This window comes from Rattus norvegicus, chromosome 3 (assembly GCF_036323735.1).
Source record: "Rattus norvegicus strain BN/NHsdMcwi chromosome 3, GRCr8, whole genome shotgun sequence".
NCBI lineage: Eukaryota > Metazoa > Chordata > Mammalia > Rodentia > Muridae > Rattus > Rattus norvegicus.
Window position 1 is genome coordinate 168,943,200 of NC_086021.1, and position 10,398 is coordinate 168,953,597.

Genomic DNA, 10,398 nt, shown 5'->3' on the forward strand with positions numbered 1-10,398 from the left:
AAAGTACTCTGAACAATAACAGATGAAAGGATGAGAGAGCCAAGGTCCCTTCCACTGGTTGGGTGTTAAGAAGGTCTTGACAATTCCAAGCAGTTTAGACTGCCAGTTCTTGCTTCTGCTGAATTAGTTGCACTGACATTCTTATATCCTAGCTGCTTAATCCAGTCTCTTACATGGCAATATTTCTTGTAGAAATACTACCTACCACCCCCCTTAATTTGATCACTCCCCATTGTGTTATGAGTCTAACAGGAGGACAGATGCTAATGGTCATAACATCACCATTAATACCATTAACACTAACAGTAAGTCCCAGGATCTGACGATTTTGCATTCTTAAAATACCTGGTGATTGTTGTGCTTATTTAAGCAACACTGAACATTGGAAGTCACCCAAGTGGGTCGTGTTTTCGAGGGGAGTGTTGCATGCCACAGCTGGCAGGCTTCCTAGATCTTTTCTCTCCTCTTACATTTCCCTGACCTGCTTCTCAGAAATTTCAAAGTTCAGCTAGCTTCACCTTCAAGAAGTACTAACTCATTTTTATATCATGGCGTTTACAGCAGCTGGCCTGAGGTTTCACCTTCCATGCCTAACCCTGGACCTGCCGAGTAATCTAACCTCAATCTCCCAGAGCCTCCTTCAAAGGTAGACTTGGGGTCATCTGGGTGATGATAAGCATTTTTCTCAACTTCATAAAAAGTAATGCAAGGGAGGCTTTAGGAAGGAACATTTTCAAGATATGTAATATCCATGCAAGACTAACCATGATGTTCTTTAATAATTTGTTTATTTAATTTACATGCCAAGCACAGCCCTCTCTCTTCTCTCCTCCCAGTCCTGCCCTTACAAATCCTTTCCCCCATTAGCTCTTCTCTTCTCCTCAGAGAAGGGAAAGCTCTCCTTGGGTACCACCTGCTCTGGGACATCTAGCCCCAGCAGGACTAAGCACATCTTCTCCCACTGAGACCCAACAGGACAGTCCAGTTAGGTGAAAGGGATCCAATGGTAGGCAACAGAGTCAGATACAATTCCCACTCCAAATGTTAGGGGACCCACACGAAGACCAAGCTGCACACCTGCTAAATGTGGAGGGGAGTCTAGTCTAGCCCCTGAATGCTCTTTGGTTGGTGGTTCAGTCTCTGTGAGTCCCCACAGACCGAGGTTAGTTGACTCTGTAGATCTTTGTGTGGTGTCATTGACCCCTCAGGCTTGTTCACTTGTATCCCCCATTCTTTTTTTTTTTTTTTGGTTCTTTTTTTCGGAGCTGGGGACCGAACCCAGGGCCTTGCGCTTCCTAGGCAAGCGCTCTACCACTGAGCTAAATCTCCAACCCCCAGTATCCCCCATTCTTTCAGACAACTCTCAGATCTCTGCCTGACGTTTGATTGTGGGTCTCAGCCTCTGCCTGCATTTGGTGCTGGATGCAGCCTCTCAGAAGGCGGTTCTGCTAGCCTGTCTGCAAGCATAGCAGAGTATAGTTAATAGTGTCCTGGGTTGGCTGACATGGGAAGAGTCTCAAGATGGGGCAGTCATTGGTTGGCTGTCCCCTCAACCTCTGCTCCATCTTTATCCCTGCACATCTTGTAGGCAGGACACATTTTGGATTCCGTGATTTTCACATCTCTCAATAGAAAGCAAGCACTCTGCTTCGAACAAATGGAGAGAAGTCCAGGAAGATGAGCAAAAGCCAATAGATATTGACCCCGACCACTTAATACCAATTAGATCCATGCCCGATCATCTGTCTTCAAGGAAGCCCAGTTAGGTGGAAATTCATCCAAACAGTATAGCTGCACGACATCGGGGATCCCTGGAATAAGCACGTTCTCCCAAGTTATACATTTAGCTGGTAACAGACTAGGCACTTAACCCACTTCAGCTTCTCTGGTACTCCCTGCTCAGGCTAGGTATAGGAGAAATAAAGGTTGCTTAAAGCCTTGAAAAGTGAGTCTTAATTTGCTGTGGCTGTCACTTGTGACCTTTCCGTTGCAAATACCAAGATGTCCTGTACTCTGTGTGACTCATGGTTCCGGGCACCCTCACCCCACGGGAGTGTGTACATCAACTCCCCAATGAGACTTAATAACAATAATTTGTAATATCACTTTTTCTCTAATTTCCTCTCAAAAAATCAATAAATGGTTAGTGATGCTATTAATAGAGGGAAAGCAGATATTTCTCTCTATTATAAGAATTGATATTTGTAGCACTTATGAGAGAGGGGAGAGAGGGAGTGTAATAAGCACCAAGCTTAATAAATGTTAACTTGGGGTTTCAAAGGAGATAAGGAGAGTGAAATACGAAGCTCTCATTCAGGGGCTACAAAGACCTGAATTCAAGTGCCTGAATCCAGTATCTCTTTTCACATCCAAGGGTTGTTGTACTGAGCAGTTATCAGTAAATGGCATAATATGTGCTGGTGACAGGGAGATGCTATGTTAGAGCAAGTCCACGGTCAGAGGTATCTCCTCCGTGACACTTCCTCCTTCTACACTTTCATTCTATGCCTGCCAGTGTAAGTTTCACCCGTCATGATCAGTAGCCAATTTCTGGACCTGATCCTCTCTAGTTTGTTTTTGCTTACCCTCAAATCACCATAAGATTTTAGGACGAGCTGCTAGTCTCTCCACCTTAATGGCCCTTCCTTTTCTTGCCTATTATGTCATTGTCAAGTACATCCCAGAAATGATTTCAGGTTGGCCTGCGTGCTGGAGACTTTCCACGGAGATCTCCGGTCTGGCTAGGTTCGTGGGTTCAGCTGAAAGGGAGAGAACCCTGGCAGGGAGGGGGAACTGCTTCTGCTGCTTGTTTCCACTGTTGTCACTTCAGTTAGGGCCTGGCTGAGCCTGTGGGAGACTGACTAGCCAGTGAGGGGTGCAGGGGAGCTTCTGGTGGCAATTTGGGGAGATCAGTCCTCTTCCCCGAGCGACTGTGTTACAGCTCCTATGACAGAAGTTCTCGGATGATGGAGTAATTCCTGCACACTTTAATCCTTCTGAATAGGATTCCTAAATACAGTTTTGGGGACGGGGCGGGGTCTGACAGCAGATTCTTCCTATTGGTTTGGCCTGAGAAATTGGGAACACCTCATCTACATATTTGGGGGCGTGGTTCTGCTTTTCTGTGACTGGTCTGTCTTGAGCCTATGTGACCTGTGGAGGAGGGGCTTGCAGCTTTTTTCCTACTTGACTGATTTGTCTCAAACCTCTCTACAGGGGGGTGTGGGTGTCTGTAGCTATGTGAGAGGGGTCTGACCTCCTGGGAGACTGGGGAGCTCCTACCATCGCTTGGGTCCCCAGGGCTTCAACCTATCTTAATGAGGGATCAGGATACCTTTCACAGCCCACAGCCCCACAACTCCTTTTTTTACTTTTTTCAATGGGAGGTATCATTTGTAGTGAAAATTTTGGGTGTGACTGAAATATATATTTAAAAAAAAACAACCACTAAACAGTCTGGAGGGGTAGTGCAACAAACCAGAGGGGTAACAATGAATGGGGGTGGGGGTTTGGAGGACACAGGATTATTGAACCAAGTAATTGTTCTATGGGTTGTACAGTTTGAGGGTATTAACATTGGTATTAAACAACATCAGATTAATCTAGCTAGACATCATGTTTTCCTTACTATCATGTAACTTCCCCAAGTTCAGTAGCCATTTGTCCTTGGCAAGAAAGTTCATCTGTAGCTGGAAGGTCCCAAATCTGCCCTCTGTGGTCCTCAGCTGTCACCTGTGACTCTCAGCTGTCACCTGTGACTCTCAGCTGTCACCTGTGACTCTCAGCTGTCACCTGTGACTCTCAGTGTCTTGGGAGTCTTCAGTCAGATGAGGTGTCTGGAGGAAGGCAGCTTTGTTGTCCCAGGCAGGTTCGAGGATATGGCGTTCAGTCTCAACTGGATCTGTGGCAGCAGCAGTGTAGATAAACCTGAGGGTGATTACAACAGAGAAGGAGAACCCTAGCAGGGGGATGTCTGCATAGGGTAAGTGGTGTGTGTTAAGTCTGTGATGGTTTGCTTGGGAGCACATCATGGTCTGCTGTTAGGATCCTAGAGAAGCAAGGATGTTAGAGGAATTTAATCCTGGAAGGCATCCTTTAAGTCTGCTTTGGATGGCTGAGAAAGAAAATATCGTATAAATTATGTATCTGGGATAGTCAGGAACAGTTTGTCTGTGAAAGAAATCTGGTTGTTAATTAAGGATTAAATAATGATTATTAGTATAGTTGGTTTGACCTGTGGGAATAGATTGGATGACTTTTGAATCTTCAAGAAAATTTAAACAAATGGAAAATTTTTAGACATAAATCACAAATGCTAGGGAGAATATTTCATACAAATTCAGGTAAGGACAGGCCCAGTCCTCCCCAAAACAACTCCTAAAGAGAAGAGGAGACTTTCACAACCAATCTGGTCTTCAGGGGATACAGGGTTTCCAATGTGTCCTCAGCTATACTGAGTCTATACCAGTATCAGAAGATTGTGAAGGACCACGTCTTCTTGATTTTGAGAGTTCATCTGACCACACTTGGAGAAGGTTGAGTAGGTGTCAGAATTAGGTCAACCAACAACATCATTTATGGATGATTAAATCTTTAGTGATCCTAGGCAGGAAGAACAAGATGTGATTAGAGGCCACAGGCCTTGAGGGACACTTTCTGGTCTGTGGTAGAGACATAAATAAAGCAATAATACTGGCTCTAGAGGAGAAAAATGTAGGGGTGAGATAACTCTTAAATGTTCTTTCTTATGACAGTGAGAGAAATTTCTTCTTAGCAATTTCTATTGTCAAACTTGAAAATCAGGAGAGAATCACAGAGGCAGATCCAGTGACACCAGAGTAGACTGAATGGGCCACCTTTCCTGGCCCACACTTAAACACATGGCTTCTAAGTTAATGTTGTGCTTCTCATTAGAACAAAACACTGAGATGACTGCCTTTTCCATAAGATGTTCTGTTTCACATAATGGGGGAAGGGACTAGAAGAACACCACCAAGGTTCTGCCCAGAGGGAATCTGCATTTACTGAACTCCTGGGTTACATGTAAAATAAGGTGGACTCTAGAAAATCATAACACAAAGTATCATAACCTTCATACCACCAGCAGGACCTGTTCAAATTCCTAGAACTCAAGAGGATCTCCTTACTCTGTATCCTGATGTCTTATAGCAAGGCAACAACATCAAATGTGGTGTCCTTGGTGACAGAGAGGTGCTGGGGCTGAACATGGATAAGGTAGACTTTGAAGGGACATCTACATGTGATAGGCAAAGTGATGATCTCCAAAGAAGGAGGACACCATTGAAGATACTGCATGCTGACAAGAGTGACACCTAGACATGAAGTAGCCTTTCTATCACCCTCTAAATAAGTAGAATATCTCAACAATACTGCACCCAAGAGTCATCATGTCCTCTTGGTTACTCCTGAGTTTTTGGGTAAGAAGTCTCAATAACAGATTCCTATTAAAAACAGACAAGAAAAAAAGAGTATTTTATTTTATTTTTATTAACATATGTTAATCATGCATGACAATGAGTTTTATTTTTATATTTTTATACAAGACAATAATAGTTGTACTATTTTGACTGTCATTCTCCTGACTCCTTTTGTTCTTGATGATCTCTTTCCTCTTCTCTGCCAATTTCCAGTCTACTGTCATGTCATTTGGTGTGTCATCCAGTGACGTTAGGTAGAATTACTTACAGAAGAATGCATGGGTGCCATTTACAGAAGCATGGATATCTTCCCAGTGAGTCCCACACTCCCAAATTTTGTTTTTCTTGGAAGAGCTGTTTTGGAGATTTGGTCCTGTGATACTGTTAAGAAAATCTCTTGATCTGTAGTTGACAGGGTACAAGATACAGAGAATTAATGTCACCCATGATGCCCTAGCTCTGCCTCTTGATGCATTATTAGAATTTCATTGAAACTACTTAATTGCTGTATCATACTCTCTAGCTCTGTAAAAGAGCCCGCACTGCTGGAAAGACCAGAAACTCTACTCCACACAGAGTCAACAGGACATGTGGCTCAGTGAGAGCTACATCAGAGCTATGTGTAGGGAGGTAATTGTGAAGTTTAGCTGAGATGAGAACATAAATCCATAACCATTTTATGCACTGGAGGCTATCATGGCATCTGCCTGGACAGTTCAATAGATGTGAAGTCCCATGACTGATAAAAAAAAATTGAGCAAAAAGTGTTAGCTGGACAGGATGTACAGGGGTACATGTGAGAGGAAACAGTCATCAAAGAATAACAGAACAGGCACATGACAAGAATGTTTAGGAAATGAAGTGGTGGGGTATCGAAAACCCTGGAGGCACTAGAGAGATGAAGTTAGAGAGGGGAGTGAGAGCCAGAAGATCTAAGGCCTTGCGATCTAAGGGAAAGGACCTGGGCACTATTTGGAAGACAACAGTGAGACTGAGAACTTTAGTAGAAGGTATCCCTCCATTTGTAAATGAAAGGGTCCGCATCTGGAGGCCAGGAGTCTGCATAGAAGAGTACATGTGCAGGGACCAAAGGGGAAGTGCAATGGTGGGCAGAAGAGCATGGACAACTGGGATCTGAAGAAGATACAAAAAAGGACAGAGGTAGAGAGCTGAACTGGAGAGGCAGTCGGTGGTGGTGTCCTGGGCTCTGGAGCAAAGAATCAAGCAGGAAAGACAGGGCTGCAGATCAGTGGGACGACGCAGAGGCACCATTACAGCTCAGAGCCTTCCAACTTTATTTTCTTCTTTGGTTCTAATGACCACATGCCACCCTGTCCAGGGCTGCATAATGGGCATGGGATGCGGGCACTTGTCACTTTCATAATTGATACTGCTAAGTGGGAGAGAGCGATGAGCTTGGGACCATTCCAGTTGTGACAAAAATATGAGGAGATTCTTGGGAAGGGAGGAATATTAATAATAGAAAAAAAACCCTGTACAGCATTTCTGGAACTTCCAAAAATTTTTGATCCAGAAGTCCCTCTTCAGGGACCTTAGCCTGGGAACAATCAAGGAGCATGGAGGTCCCCAGATCTCCAAAATCACAAGAATGCCTGATTAACAGCTCCCTGAAAGCCTGTGGGCTGTTAGGCATTTCTTCTCCGAAAATGGGGTGTGGTTCAACTCTCAGGGTTGGATTCAAAAATTGCCTAATGGAAACAAGGCTGAAGGAGAATTCCTTACCACCAAACGAGCACCATGGGCATGAGACTATAAATGCAACAAAAAGGTTATACCTTCCTCTAGGGTCCCCTAAATGCTCCCAGAGTCCCCTGGTGAGAAAGAAGGGAAGTTGCCTGTTTCCTGAAAGTAAATGAAATAGAATGATTTTACCTACTTTCCCACTAACCTGAGCAGGTAAGCATGTCAGAGAGGTCAGAGGCATCATGGGAGAATGGGCGCACCCCATATCGAAAAAGTTTTAAGAAGTGGACTAATTGTATGGTCCATGGCCTTAAACTGGTCCTCTTCTCTGAACTTCATTTCTTATCTGCAAAACAGGGTAGTGATAGTATTTTCCATTTCACAGGCCAAAGTATATGTGATATGATAATCAGTTTCTGATAAAAAGAAAGGTATTTATGGATTATCGCTCACAACTCTTACTGGTGGAAATTTGGCTCAGCCGTTGAGAGGGTTTGCTGCTCTTGCAGAGGACCTGGGTTTGGTTCTTAGCACCCATATGGCTGTTCACGATCATCCATAACTCTACTGTCAAGATATCGTATGCTCTCGTCTGGCCTCCAGGGGCACTGCATACACATGGTTCATTTCCATTCTTGCAGGTGAGACACACATACAGGTAGAAATAAATTTAAAACAAAGCGAAATGAGTAAAAGGGTCACCAGGCTTTACTTACCCTTGGCGTTAGACCTTCAGCAATGAGCTTGCTTTGGAGGTTTCTGTAAACCAATATCCCACTGTTCTCTCAGACACACAGTTCTGCTAAAATGTCCAGACACCCTCCAGCCTGGGACTAGAAATATAAATAGTCCTCTTGTATAGACACTGGAGATAATCAAATTCTCCATCTATCCATGCATGCATGCATGCATGCATACATTCATATCTACCTACCTCATATGTATCCATCCATCCTCTCATAATAACTTTAAGTGACTACAACATGAGACATGGTTAGATGCTAAAAAAAAGTACAAAAGGCGGGGGGAGGCACTGAAGTCTTCAGATTGGGAAGGGACAGTAGAGTTGTGTTTCTGCTAATGCCATCTAGCTGTGTGATCTTGAGCAAGTTGCTACTTTAACAAAGGTTTTGCTCCATCTGCAGCTCAGATCCAGCAATAGCTGACATGTAGGGCTACCGTGAAGAGTCAGTGACTGCGAGTGAACTGCCCTCATGGATACCCATGGCTAATCACCAGTATCTTCATCGGTATCAGCGTCAGAAACCTTTCTATTTCTTCGGAGCCTTACACAGTGAGCATGTTAGCAGCAGAAGTCGCACTAATATTTATTTCCCCGGTATTTACTTACCTGTTACCCAGTTTGATCCAGGTCATGGCTCAAGAAATCCTCCCAGAAGGGTTTTGGCTGCCCACCCATCCACCCGCTTTCCCTTTAAATCTTCTTTGTATCTATCGCTTTTTGGAATTCCACCATGTGCATCTGGTTCTTACATACGTACCTATCTTTTTGCCTCCTGCAGTTAATGTGCACTCCCGAAGCGAACAGTGACAGTATCGTTTGTCCTTTGCTCTCGAACTCCGTGAGAATGCTGTCCTCGTGTCTGTGAGTGCGCCTGGCATCAGAATGTCAGCACATGAATGAAAGGACGAGTGTGGTTCATGCCATTACGGAGCCCTGAAAAGCACAACCAAGTCTGTTGAAACTGAAGCCCTAATGTTGAAGAATTCACAAAGCAGGCAGCGTTCAGTCAGAAAGGCTGCTGAGGCTTTCCAGCTAAAAGCACGAAGGCACCTGGATGAAAAGCATCTTTGTGGTTCTGTCTTATAAAACAAAGCAGGGTCAGGGATCGCGTTCCCAGCGTCCCTAGTGGATGCTGATGGACCTCTAATGCTTGTTCTAGGAATGTGCAAAAAAGAAGAAGCGCCCCAAATTTATGTCCTACCCAGCCACCCAAAGCTCAAGGCCAGCCCCTCATTTGCATATAAATGCTCATAATGTTTAAATTATTGATTAATACCATTCTATGCCCTTGTGCTTCCCTTGATAGAGAAACAATAATGACTTACATTCATGAACCCCAGCAACAAAAACAGCGTTATATACTCCTTACTTCTTGCTTTTCTTAAATTCTTTCTTCTTCCCCTAAGTTGGAAAAAAATGTTGACATTTTCAAGGAAACAGACTAAGTTGCTACAGTTTGCTGGGGTTTTTGTTGTTGTTGTTTAATATTAGGTTCTTTGCTTATTTTCTGGGACACTTTGGTCCCTTCACCTTTGCATCACCAACCTCATCATTTCTAACAAGGGTCACACAGAAGGCTACACGGGTGTGTGGCAAGGAGGGGAAGAATAGTCACTGTCTAATGTGTCAACCTGCACCAAGCTTTCAAACTAGAAGCTATTTTCTTCATTTATTGTTCCCACCTTATTGGGTCCTAATTTGGGCCGCAAATGACTTGAATCCCAGGCATCGCTGTGTGCAGAGAGGAAACGAGGGAACAGAGCTGGATTCACCTGCCTGGCACAGACTGGATCATAGCTGACCGTCCATGCTTCATCTCCAAGTGCAAATAACCTGTCTGTCTCTGAAGAGCACACCTGACTTCTGGAGCTAGCCAATACGTGACACTAACCAGTCACAGACTATGACAATTTCTGTTCTAGATCCCGACTCCTCTGAAGTATTCTGCAGAGAAGTGGGAGAATAAAATAAGGTTTTGGAAAACGTGCCACTTACTGGTTCCCTTTCCTGTAAATATTTTCTGGCTTTGTCTCATTCATTTTTTTCCCCATTGTCCCACGGAGCAAGGCTTATTGTAGAAAGCTGCAAGGTCTCGCGCCCTGGGGATGGTGCTGGTTTCGCCATCCGCTCATTGAGAAAAACAAGTCCTTGAGAAAAACAAGTCCTTATTTGGCTGTTCCTGCTTGGTCTGGTCGCTTCCGCATAGTACAACCTATCCGCTGTCCCCACGTGGCTTGGTAGGATTGGCTAGTGCTAGCTATTTAAGTGTGGTGCAGGGATTTCCCGGGGTTAGATGTCTTCCTTGCTGGTCGAGGTTGGGCGCGACAACTTATTATTTCAATTTGCAGATGAGGATGTGAGACTGTCCAGAGCTAAGGGACTTCTCACAGCCAACGAACAAGAGCCAAAGTTTCTAGGCAGCTTGCTGAGATTCGTTCATTTGGTGACATGGATCTTGATTGTCACGGAGACTGAAAATGTGGGACTATGTGTGAGTCCTGTATTGCGGTC

General features: G+C 44.3%; 1 long non-coding RNA gene across 1 annotated transcript; it reads right to left on the minus strand.

The window, feature by feature from the left end:
- Positions 1-5,492: 5,492 nt before the first annotated feature.
- On the minus strand, positions 5,493-10,081 carry LOC134486307 (uncharacterized). Its single transcript, XR_010065116.1, has 5 exons — positions 9,883-10,081; positions 9,213-9,288; positions 8,645-8,820; positions 7,348-7,488; positions 5,493-5,840 (listed from the first exon to the last, which is right to left on the minus strand). It is a non-coding gene; the product is annotated as an uncharacterized LOC134486307 (long non-coding RNA).
- Between the last annotated feature and the right edge of the window lie 317 nt (positions 10,082-10,398).